The 12313-nt window shown below is 43.3% G+C and overlaps 1 pseudogene; it reads left to right on the top strand.

Moving 5' to 3' along the window:
• The first annotated feature begins 615 nt into the window (after positions 1 to 615).
• Positions 616 to 2784, top strand: LOC145160216 (LEAF RUST 10 DISEASE-RESISTANCE LOCUS RECEPTOR-LIKE PROTEIN KINASE-like 1.4 pseudogene; annotated as a pseudogene).
• Positions 2785 to 12313: the final 9529 nt, after the last annotated feature.

The raw sequence follows: 12313 nt of genomic DNA, 5'->3' as shown, positions 1-12313 counted from the left end.
ACCGGAAGTTAAGGATAATTATGCGTCCAATCCTTCTTATCTAGACTTTTTCAATAGTTAATACCTTATTTTTCTGGAATGCAGGGTTGTACCTCTTAAAATTCAGCATTTGAATCTAAATGCTTTTATATATATATATATATATATATATATATATATATATATATATATATATATATATATATATATATATATATATATATAACCTCCCAAAACTGATATTTTGGTGAATAACTCCAATCTACAATATATACTGTACTATATAGTAGCCCTGAACTATACTGGAATACCGAAAGTATACATTAACATATCTATATTATTACTATCGTCCACCTTCTTAATGTGTTTGTGTTGTTGCTTGGCAATTGGAAATGGGCCTGTATAGGTCAACGACCTCTTTTGGTTACATATTAAATGTAACAACACATCAAATTTACTAACAAGTCAAAATCCAGATTTCTTTTATCCAACACTAAAGTCAACAAATTCCACCAAAACTTGACCTAAATTGATGATGGAGTGAAATTCCAAATATGGTTGTAGTTAGTTGGATAATTAGGTCCATAATATTGAACAAAAACCAGTAATAAATCTTCATCAATTCAAACACAAAGATCATCATTCCTAATGAACTCCCAAATCCTTTCTTGGTGTCCTTCCTTTCTAACCATAGTCAACTTGTTAATTCTCATTGTAGCTCAAAGAGCTTCAAGCAGCCTCCATGAATCTTATGAAAATTGTGACGACTCATTCACTTGTGGGACTATTTCCAACATCCGATATCCTTTCTTGAAACACCAAGATCCCATCTACTGTGGGTATCCAGGCTTCGAGCTCGACTGTAATGGCAAAAATGCCCCTAGTATCGACATAAACAACATGACATACCATGTTCTAAGCATCGATCAAACATCCAATATGTTAAAGATCGTTAGAGAAGATGTGAAGGAATCGATATGTCCACATGATTTCGTCAACACCACCATTAATCACAACCTATTCGATTACTCTCCAGCTTACATGAACATCACTTTCCTTTACGGATGCCCAGATTCTTTCAAGCTTCATGGGGTTCCTCTTGATTCATTGTCTTGTGATGACAATGGGATTGATAAAGTTCTTGTTTTGCCCGGGGAACAAGGCCCTGGAATCTGTAATCACAGTGTCATTGTCCCGATTCCTGTTATGGCAATTGAATCAACAGGTCTGGTGAATTCAACCGGTTTGGATCAAGTTCTCCGGGGAGGATTTGAGGTTAACTGGAAACTCGATGCCACTAATTGCAGTCAATGCACTCAGTCAAATGGTCGTTGTTTCTACGATTATGATTCAAATCGAACTTCATGTGCATGTTCTACTGAACCTTTCATCGCAGAAACCTGCACCATGGCTAACGCAACCCAAACCAGTTCTTCGTCAAAGAAAAAATCCATGATTATAGCTCTTCCTATCACCGGCGCCATTCTTGCTGCCATTGGAATTGTCTCCGGACTCTTTGTTTGCAGAAAACGGAAGAAACGGTATCCCACCGGAGAAGATGAAGAAACTCAGAACAAAGAAAGTGCGACGGTTGTTTCAAGCAAAGGAGTTGCTACCACTTTTCCGGCGAGCATTACTTCTTATTCTTCTTCAACAACGGAATTGGGAACCAGCACCTATTTCGGAACTAGGGTTTTCACTTGCGATGAACTTGAAGCAGCTACCGGTGGCTTTGACGATTCAAGAGAACTCGGAGATGGTGGTTTCGGCACTGTTTACTATGGTAAGCTGATGGATGGTCGAGAAGTGGCGGTGAAACGCTTATACAAGAACAGTTTCAAGCGTGTGGAACAGTTTATGAATGAGATCGAGATCTTGACGATGTTAGATCACGAAAACCTTGTGAAATTCTATGGATGCTCTTCAAGAAGAAGCAGAGAACTCCTCTTAGTTTACGAGTACGTTGCTAATGGCACAGTCGCCGATCATCTTCATGGGAAATTCGCCAACTCGAACTCAAATCTGAACTGGAGATTGCGGTTGAACATCGCGTTAGAAACAGCCGAAGCATTAGCATACCTCCATGACTCCGACATCATTCATCGTGATGTTAAAACCTGCAACATTCTTCTAGACGAAAACTTCAAAGTCAAGGTTGCTGACTTTGGGTTGTCGAGATTATTTCCGTTCAACGTCACACATGTCTCCACCGCGCCACAAGGGACGCCGGGATACGTGGATCCGGAGTATTACCAGTGCTACCGGTTGACAGATAAGAGCGACGTTTATAGCTTCGGGGTGGTGTTGATGGAGCTCCTATCGTCGTTAGAAGCCGTTGACACGAGTAGACACAGGCTTGATATTAACTTGGCTAACATGGCTATTGACAGGATTCAAAATCGTCGGTTGGGTGAGTTGGTTGATAAGAGAATTGGGTTCGAGATCGATGGTGGTGTGAGGCGGATGGTGACGTTGGTGGCGGAGTTGGGTTTCTGGTGTCTGCAGGTTGAGAAGGATATGAGGCCGACGATGAGAGAAGTGGTGGAGAATTTAAGAGGGATACAGAATGAGAAGATGAATGTTCAAAAACCAGAGGTGGTTGACATTGTGGTGGAGGACGGTGGTAATCCGCCTTCATCTGATTCAGGGATCACCGGCAAATTGGTTGAGAGTTAGGCGCAGGAAGGTAGGTGATTGAGTTTATTTCATCTTCATAGTTCATACTAGTATTTGTTTCCTAAAAGTACTATTCACTACTTTTGTTATTAAAATTAAAATTGTATTAAATGATTTGATATTTCCTTAGTTCCTTTCACTCTTTTTAGTGTTTATGCCCCTACTAATACAACTATAAATTAAGTTGTCAGAACCAAAATAAAATATGTTAGTAATTCATAAATATATGTGAACTAGAGTTTAGTAGGTTCATGGGCTTATACCAAAACAAACGTTAACACATGTGAACTAGAGTTATGTATGTTGATGGGCTTATACGAAAACAAACGTAATTAATTACATGTTTACTATGAATTTATCATATAAGATAGTCATAACTGTTAAATGCTTCTAAACAATAGATAACATCAAGAGGGTGTTTCACTTAGTTTTTGTGGGGCAAAAGTCCTTTCTGTAAAATGACTTTTTTGTAAAATGATTTTTTATAAAAGTTGTTTTTTAAAATGTGTTTGGATTAACTTTTGAAGTGAAAAAGTCAAAAGTTAAAGTGTTTGGGTTAACTTTTAGGAGAGAGTAAGGAATCGTGAATGAAGAATTGATTAGGATAGATGAGGGTATATTGGTAATTTAATACTTTTACTGTTGAAAAGTTGAGAAAAGTCACATAATCGTGACTTTTCAAAAAGGCTCAATTTACTCAATTGAAAAAGTGATTTCCAAAAGTCATTTGCACTTAAACAAACATCTTTTTGACTTTTTCTAAAAGATAAAAATAAAAGTCATTTTAAAAGTTAAAACAAACACCCTCCAAATGTGATATAAAAACGAAATAAGTATATGAAGTTGGAATAGGACAAGTTTCAATCTTCAAATGACATGTCCTTCATATATATATATATATATATATATATATATATATATATATATATATATATATATATATATATATATATATATATATATATATATATCAGTTATTCGTGGGCTTCATTCATTTTATGGGAGAGTTTTATATCCCTTTTTTCCGGTGAATTTATCAATTTTAACCTGAGTTTTATCCACCATAAGTAGCGATGAACAGCGGAACTGGGTACCCGCTTTCGGAACCGGATCCGCTTCGGAACCGTCGGTTCCGGAATCGGAACCGTCTTAAGTGGTTCCGGTTTTCATTTTTACGGAACCGCTACCCGTTGGGTACTCGTCAGAACCGGTATATATAGTTCAACAACCGGGTGGGAGTCCGGTATTCCAGATAATGGCAGATCAGTTGGGACCAGGGTGGCCTCGGTTCATCCGGAAGCGGATAAAATACAATAAGATGTTCAGACAGCAATGGTGATGTGAGGAATCCTGTACGAGGAGTAGCTTGATGATCGAAAGTGCTAAGTCACTTACAGTTGGGTTGAATAATCTCATAGGAATTGATTTGACCCTGTTGCGCAGCTCTCGTCTGAGTCTAACCGTTGCAGGGATGAATCTTCTACTCGAAGGATTGTCTGAGCCTTCTGTCAAGTATAATTGTTCTACAGATAGTTATGCATGGGCAGTCTGTCAGGGAGACGGACCAGTATGGATTCAGACTCTGGGAAGGCAAAAGTGATTTGCAGGAGCTCGAAGTTCGTTTTCTTCGTGATAGAGGTTCGGCATGGCTTTCGGTTGTCTTGAGAAGATCGTTTTACGCGTAGAATCATAGGTTGCGTTCCTCAGATCATTTGTTGGTATATGGGTGTTAGTAAGGAGCGATTTCGAGGACGAAATCTAATTTAAGTGGGGGAGAGTTGTAACGCCCTGTTCCGAATCGCTTTCCTAATTCGGGACAGTGGCCTGAAGACGGGTTATCATAAGTTCGATCTAGACCCATTTAGGAACGGACGATGTATTTGAGGTGATCCGGGAGTTTGGGTTGTGCCTTGGAGCCAAGGGGTATATCGGTTGTAACACCCTGTTCTGAAAGTATCCGCTTATGAATTTCAAAGGACAAAGCTAGGGGCGTTTTGGTCTTTTATGGGTCTCGGGTTTTATTCGAAAGGTTTTAAGGCTTGGGTGTGTAGTCAGGAGCGTAGGGCTTCTCGCCACCTTTTCGTGGGTATAAAGTTCGTCGGAAACAGGCTTAGAACGAAGGATTTATAGCACTATGAAGTTATTGGCAATATTGGTCCTTAATGGAGAAAGATAGCAAGAAAGGACCATGCATACAAGGTGCCAGCGCAAGAGTACGCCCAACGTAGGCTGGGGTACGCCCAGCGTATAAAGGAAAATGATCGCGGGTGCGGAGGGGCGTACGCCCAACATACGAGAAATACGCCCAGCGTATGCTCAGAGTTCCTAAACCCTAATTTTAGGGTTGAGCCCTATATAAGAACCTTATGTCTCGAAGGCCAACCTCCATTTCCACCCTAAAGGAGCCACTACAAAACCCTAATCCATATTTGAGTGTTCTTGGAGCTTAGAAGGTCACTAGAGAAGCATCTTGGTGTTGTGAATCCATTTTCCAAACAAGAAAGGAACAAGGAAAGGTGGTGGTTCAAAGGAGAGGTTGCAGATATGGGATTGTTGCTTCATTTCTAGCCATTTCAAGGTATAAAGATCTAAACTTGGTGATTATCTTCTTTGATCTCTTAGATTGAGTTTTTGGACCATTTTGGTCCAAAGGTTGAAGCTTTGCGGTTCAATCCGATTTCTAGGACTTGGAGTTGCTACTCTCTGTTCTATATGAGTCCCTAAGGTAGAAAGTGGCCATCTTGAATGTCTTATTGGGTTCATGCATGAGTTAAGAGTATTTCTATGTGAATGAAATATCATTTTTGGAGTTTAGTCTTGATTGGGGCATGCCAAGTCACCAAGTCAGTGACTTTATGGATTAAGACATGGAAAAGGACTTGGATCTATGTTTGTAGCTTCTGGAGTAGCATATTAAGCACTTAGTGGGAAAGTGACTTAACAGAGGGAGTACGATGAGCGTACATGCAGGTACGCCCAGCGTACATACCATTTGGCTAGTACGCTTAGCGTACATAGGAGTACGCCCCGCATACTCTGTCAGTTTGGGCTTCGTGCTATTGGGCCTCGGTTTGGGCCATGCTCGGGTATTTAAGTTTTATTGGGCCATCAGAAGTCAGATATTATGGGTCAAGGAATATACTTTGGGCTTAGGGTAAGGCCCATTAAGGATTTGGGCCCAATGTAGCAAATTGGGCCAATAGTGGGCCACTAGTGGGCTTTGGAAGCTCACCTAGTGTTGGGTCTTTTATGTTATGGTTTAGGCCTTGGTTATGGACCGGCATGGACTAGGGGTTAAATGGTCATTTTACCCTAAAGAGAATTATTGAATTGGACTAAGTGATATTTTGGTATTGATAGCTCGGGGAGCCGAAGGATCAGCAGTTCGGGAAGTTCTAGTTAGCAGCCAGAGGAGTTTTCAGCAGGGTTCAGTATTGCGAGGTGAGTTTCCTCACTGTGTGCATGGGTCTACGGCCACAATGCCGACCCATTATGTTTGTGTATAGTAGGAAGATTCGAGGGTTAGCCCTAGGCATTTTATGATATGTGTCGGGGGAGGCCCGAGGAATGTTAGTATGCGAGAGGTAGTTGATCCTCGTATGTGTCAGTGTTTATAGGTTCCAGACCAAGGTCCGATGCCGGGGCAAGCCCGAGGAAGGTTTATATGATGAATGTGAGATTATACTTGTTGTCTTTGTGATACTTGTATGTGCCTGGTAGGGAGGTTAGTGTGGACGAGGTCCCGTATCTAATCACTAGCCGAGTATGGACGCGGTTCCGTATCTCATTAGTAGCAGAGCAGGGGCGAGGCCCGAGTTAGGAGGGAGGTGAGTATGGGCGGGGGCCTGTATCTCACTATCAGCAGGAGCGTGGACGGGGTTCCATGACTCATCAGTAGCAGGACAGGGGCGAGGCCCAAGTTAGGTGAGGCCTTAGATCAGAAGGATAGTAAAGTATGTTTAGTTATTTGTTATGTGTTATGTTATATGTTTGTATTTGTTTAGCGGGCGAGGCCCAGAGATAGGCGGGGCTTAAGAGAAACAGATCTGTATACCGAGTGGGGCTCGATGCCAGGCGGGGCCTGATGCCGGAGCGAGTCCGATGTCGGGCAAGTCCCGATGCAGTAGGCGGGGGCCCAGTATGTGGTTATGTATGTGGTATGTGGTAGGTTGGGGAACTCACTAAGCTTCTTGCTTACGGTTTTCAGTTTTGGTTTTAGGTACTTCCGGTAGCGGAGGGAAGAGCTCGGGATGATCGCATGGCACACACACCAAGAAGTTTTTAGCCTGGGATGTTTACTCTGATAAATCAAATATGTTTGAAATGATACTTGATTTCATATAAGGATTTATGTATGACTTGGTTATGGTTGATTAATGATTTTAAAATGAAATTTTTGGTCATGATTTTTGGGACGTTACAAGTTGGTATCAGAGCCTTGGTTTGAGGGATTCGGATATACTCTCGGGTGTGTCTGAACTCAAACTGAGCACTTGGTATGAAAATTTTCAAAGAAAATCGTTTTTATAAAAAGGAACTTTGAGAATAGGATAAGAATTTTGGAAAAAGGATAAGAAAAATGAACTTTGAGAAAAGATAAGAATTTTGGGAAAAAGAGAAAAGGGTGTGGTACATGCAATCAGCCGAGCTCAAGTAAGTTCTCCCAAATTACCCATACAAGTTTATGATATGATTATGTGATCAGCATGCTAGTTTAGGGCTAAGGATCTAGGAAGAATGTCTTGTATGCCTGTTATATGCGTTTATTAAACTGCATGCTAGTATTGATTAGCAAGTGGTAGGATAGCCTGTTTAGGTTATGCCTTATTATATGAGCTTAGAATCGTATGCTAGTATAGATTCCTGATATGTGGATAGAATTGCTTGATTATGTTCTGGTTAGATTTTTCCTTTTTGTCTAAATGTTGCTTGCTTTGTGCTTTGTGGGGCTCTGGGTGATGGGAGTTAGCCATTAGGTGAATACATCAAGTCACATGTAACCAGGGTTGAATAATCTCAGAGTGCTGGATTTGGCCCTATTATGCAGCTCTCGTTTGAGTCTAACCATTGTAGGGATGAGTCCTCTACTCAAAGGATTATCTGAGCCTCGTCACATGTGCTGGTACTCAGGTAGTGGCTAATTGGCATTACGAGAAGACCTTCAGCAGCTGAGGACTGGTTTGGGGTCGGAGATTTCCCTAGGGCAAGCCTAGGATGAGATTAGTGTTGGGAGCAGTGTTAGTAGTAGTGAAAGGGACTTGGTGGAGTCGAGGCAGTTCTTGAGGAAAGTACGGATAGATGTGGAAGGTAGTATGGGCCCGTACTACTGAAAACAGAGGATCTGTACTCGATTCAAGAAGGGCTGAGATAAGACCAAGGAACTTGTAGTGAGTGCGTGAGATCCCTCAGTAGTGAGGAGTATTCTGATGGTAGTTATGGTACGCTTGCAGCATCGTGACGCTACGAGGTAGGCCAGTGGGCAGTTCTGGTGTAGGTGAGGGATCAGACTCGGGTGCAGAAGCCGAGCAGCTTGGGGAGCAGATGCGAGAGTTTATTTCAGCCGAGATTACGCGCAGTATACTGGACCAGACTCCTTTGATCTTCAGTACAGTCAAGGAGGGGATTTTGGAGCTTTTGGATAGCCTTGAGGCCTTCCGGGCCAAGATCGCTACGGAGCAGTTAGGGGTTCCTCTGAGACCCAATGTTTATGGATCTCTGGGATCCCTCAGCAAGGAGGGTCCCGCTGTTATCTCTTGTCATCAGGGATCGATGGTGGGTTATGTACCTTGTCTCCAGGAGAGTCCACTATTCGATCGGATCATTATGGAGGTTTCGCGAGCCGTACGCGAGGATTTACCCGACATTATACAACGTGTTACTGGTATGGTAACCGCAAGGTTACAGGGTCAGTCAGGGGTTGTTCAGGCGGTTGATAAGGTAGTCGGGGTAACATGGGAGCAAGAGTTTGGTTCGGGTGTGCAGTTAGGGAAGAGGAAGCGGTCTTCTAGTCAGGCTCAACGATCTGTGCAGTCGGACGTTGCCATAGCTGACGCCAGAGACCCGAGTGGTCGTAGTGGATGTGCAAGGGGTAAAGGGGTACATGAGAATGTGCACAGCAGGTCGCAGTGTGGTAGGTGCGGACAGAAGGGTCATCTCCGCCGAGAATGCACATCGAAGGAAGAATTGTGTCTCCGTTGCCATCAGCCTGGTCATTTCAGAGCAAATTGCCCCCACATAGTGGTTAAGGCAGCTTAGGATTCATCGCAGATACTTCGACAGAGAGGGGGAGTTCAGGTTCCAACGCCCATGATTCTGCAGGAAGTCAAGATCGAGTCGCAATAGATCGTTGGTATGTATTTCAAATTCAGCTTCTGTTTATGATTTTATTGTTATGGTACTGCATCGATGTCAATAAGTATGTTTCAGAATATTATGCATCCTGCTTATGATTGAGTTATATGCCATCTGCATACCATGGATGTTATAGTAGTAGTTCGAGGATGTTTCCCTTTAGAGCAGGTTCTCAGGATGCAGTCACTGTAGCAAGTATGAGTGGGGCTCGGAAAGTGTTTTGTTAGTATTCAAGAGTGGTTCAGATTTGGTGTTGGTTAGTTTTGGAGCGCTAGCAGTGGTAAGCATTGGTTGTCAATAGATCTACCGTTTAGATGGGGAGAAGGATTGGGAATCCTTTCCAAGCTGGGAGCTGTAGGGATTTAGTGCAATCAAAGTGGGGGCGAATCACCCAGTATTCAGGAGCTGAGGTAAGATAACAACTTGGATGTGTTCGCATCCTTGATGAAAAGGGAAGCAGCATGGGCGGCTGCCTGGATAGATGCAGCGTGGAAGTCGGGAGTTTGGAAAACTTCCCGACGTTGAGTTTGTGTATTCGCAATAGTTGATGACTGGTTGGGAACCAGGTTGGAGGTTTCCTCAGCAGAGCGCGAGTTGAGTCAGGACTGCGGGATAGTCGTAGCATTCGTTAGCAGCTAGTTGAAGGAGTGTGGGCGCGGGCCTGTATCTCCTAGTCATTGGAATGTGGGCGAGGCCCGAATCTCCTAGTTAGCATGATAGAGATCGAGGAAGGATAGTTGTTGAGTTTCAGGATGGAGTTGGTCCTGCATAGCCCTAGATAGGTGAGACCTGTGGGGGAGGCCACTCCGAGATATAGTTTGGGTGAGACCCGTGGGTGAGGCCCGTGTGATTATAGCAGCGCAGGTGGGACCTGGTAGAGACCTTAGGGTCAAGATAGGGGATCGAGGATCCCAGGACTTAGGGAGTCAGGGTGGCAAGGTAGGTAGAGAAGTTTTAGATAGCCGAAGTTTCTTCGGAAGTTGCTGGGAGCGACTTAGAGTTTGAGATTGGTTTTAGTAACCGGTGGGAGTCCGGTAACCCAGATAATGGCAGATTAGTTGGGACCATGGTGGTCTCGGTTCATCCAGAAAGCGGACAGGAGATAGCAGGATCATCGGGCAGGGGTAGCGATAAGGGAATTCTTTTTTGGAACAGTCATTTGTCCGGGAGGTGCTAAGTTACTCACAGCAGGATTAAATAATCTCAGAGTGGAGGATTTGACTCTGTTGTGCAGCTCTCGTATGAGTCTAACCGTTGCAGGGATGAATTTTCTACTCGAAGGATTATATGATCCATTCGTTGGGTTGGGCGTTCAGCACTGAGGTGTGATAAGAGGAAGCATTCAGTAAGTAGCAGTGATGAGTCAGCACTGGGAGTGGCTGGAGATGTAGATACAGCGAAGGGTGTGTCCTTTATATAGAAAGGAAAGGTTATTGTTTTGGAAAGTTTCCTGGGGAAGGCCAGTGAACGCGTAGGAGAAAGGGTTGAACCCTTAAGATGTCCAGCATAAGTACTCGGGAAGTACCAAAAGGATTGTCAGTTGGGTAAGAGTCATGCTCTCAGGATTGTTGGTGATTAGAAGTGCTCTCGAGGTTCTTATCTTCATGGATTATTTTGCGGAAAGACCGGACGGAAGGTCAATGGAAGTGGTTCTTCGGGGATCGGACCTAACAGGTGATGTATGCATCAGACAAGAATGTGGAGAGCAGATTGCAGGATAGTTGGTCGTAGCAGACTTCGAGGACGAAGTCTAGTTTAAGTGGGGGAGAATTGTAACACCATGTTCTGAAAGTATCCAATTATGAATTTCAAAGGCCAAGGCTAAGTGCATCTTGGTCTTTTATGGGTCTCGGGTTTTATTCGAAAGGTTTTAGGTCTTGGGTATGTAGTCAGGAGCCTAGGCCTTCTCGCCACCTTTTCGTGGGTATAAAGTTCGTCGGAAACGGGCTTAGAATGAAGGATTTATAGCACTTTGAAGTTATTGGCAATATTAGTCCTTAATGGAGAAAGATGGCAAGAAAGGACCATGCATGCAAGGTGGCCAGCGCAAGAGTACGCCCAGCGTAGGCTGGGGTACGCCCAACGTATAAAGGAAAATGATTGCGGGTGCGGAGGGGCGTACGCTCAGAGTTCCCAAACCCTAATTTTAGGGTTGAGCCCTATATAAGAACCTTATGTCTCGAAGGTCAGCCTCCATTTCCACCCTAAATGAGCCACTACAAAACCCTAATCCATATTTGAGTGTTCTTGGAGATTAGAAGGTCACTAGAGAAGCATCTTGGTGTTGTGAATCCATTTTCCAAACAAGAAAGGAACAAGGAAAGGTGGTGGTTCAAAGGAGAGGTTGCAGATCTGGGATTGTTGCTTCATTTCTATCCATTTCAAGGTATAAAGATCTAAACTTGGTGATTATCTTCTTAAATCTCTTAGATTGAGTTTTTGGACCATTTTGGTCCAAAGGTTGAAGCTTTGCGGTTCAATCCGATTTCTAGGACTTGGAGTTGCTACTCTCTATTCTATATGAGTCCCTAAGGTAGAAAGTGGCCATCTTGAATGTCTTATTGGGTTCATGCATGAGTTAAGAGCATTTCTATGTGAATGAAATATCATTTTTGGAGTTTAGTCTTGATTGGGGCATGCTAAGTCACCAAGTTAGTGACTTTATGGATTAAGACATGGAAAAGGACTTGGATCTGTGTTTGTAGCTTCTGGAGTAGCATATTAAGCACTTAGTGGGAAATTGACTTAACAGGGGGAGTACGCTGAGCGTACATGCAGGTACACCCAGCGTACACACCATTTGGCTAGTACGCTTAGCGTACATAGGAGTACTCCCCACGTACTTTGTCAGTTTGGGCTTCGTGCTATTGGGCATCGGTTTGGGCCATGCTCGGGTATTTGGGTTTTAATGGGCCATCAGAAGTCAGATATTATGGGTCAAGGAATATACTTGTGGCTTAGGGTAAGGCCCATTAAGGATTTGGGCCCAATGTAGCAAATTGGGCCATTAGTGGGCCACTAGTGGGCTTGGGAAGTTCACCTAGTGTTGGGTCTTTTATGTTATGGTTTGGGCCTTGGTTATGGACCGACATGGACTTGGGGTAAAATGGTTATTTTACCCTAAAGAGAATTATTGAATTGTTCTAAGTGATATTATGGTATTGATAGCTCGGGGAGCCGAAGGATCAGCAGTTCGGGAAGTTCCAGTTAGCAGCCAGAGGAGTTTTCTGTAGTGCGAGGTAAGTTTCCTCGTTGTGTGCATCGGTCTACGGCCACAATGCCGGCCCATTATGTTTGTGTATAGTAG

The sequence above is a fragment of the Lactuca virosa genome, chromosome 2 (assembly GCF_052849685.1).
Source record: "Lactuca virosa cultivar CGN04683 chromosome 2, Lactuca_virosa_CGN04683_v6, whole genome shotgun sequence".
Taxonomy (NCBI): Eukaryota; Viridiplantae; Streptophyta; class Magnoliopsida; order Asterales; family Asteraceae; genus Lactuca; species Lactuca virosa.
This window is presented reverse-complemented; position numbering and strand designations above follow the sequence as displayed.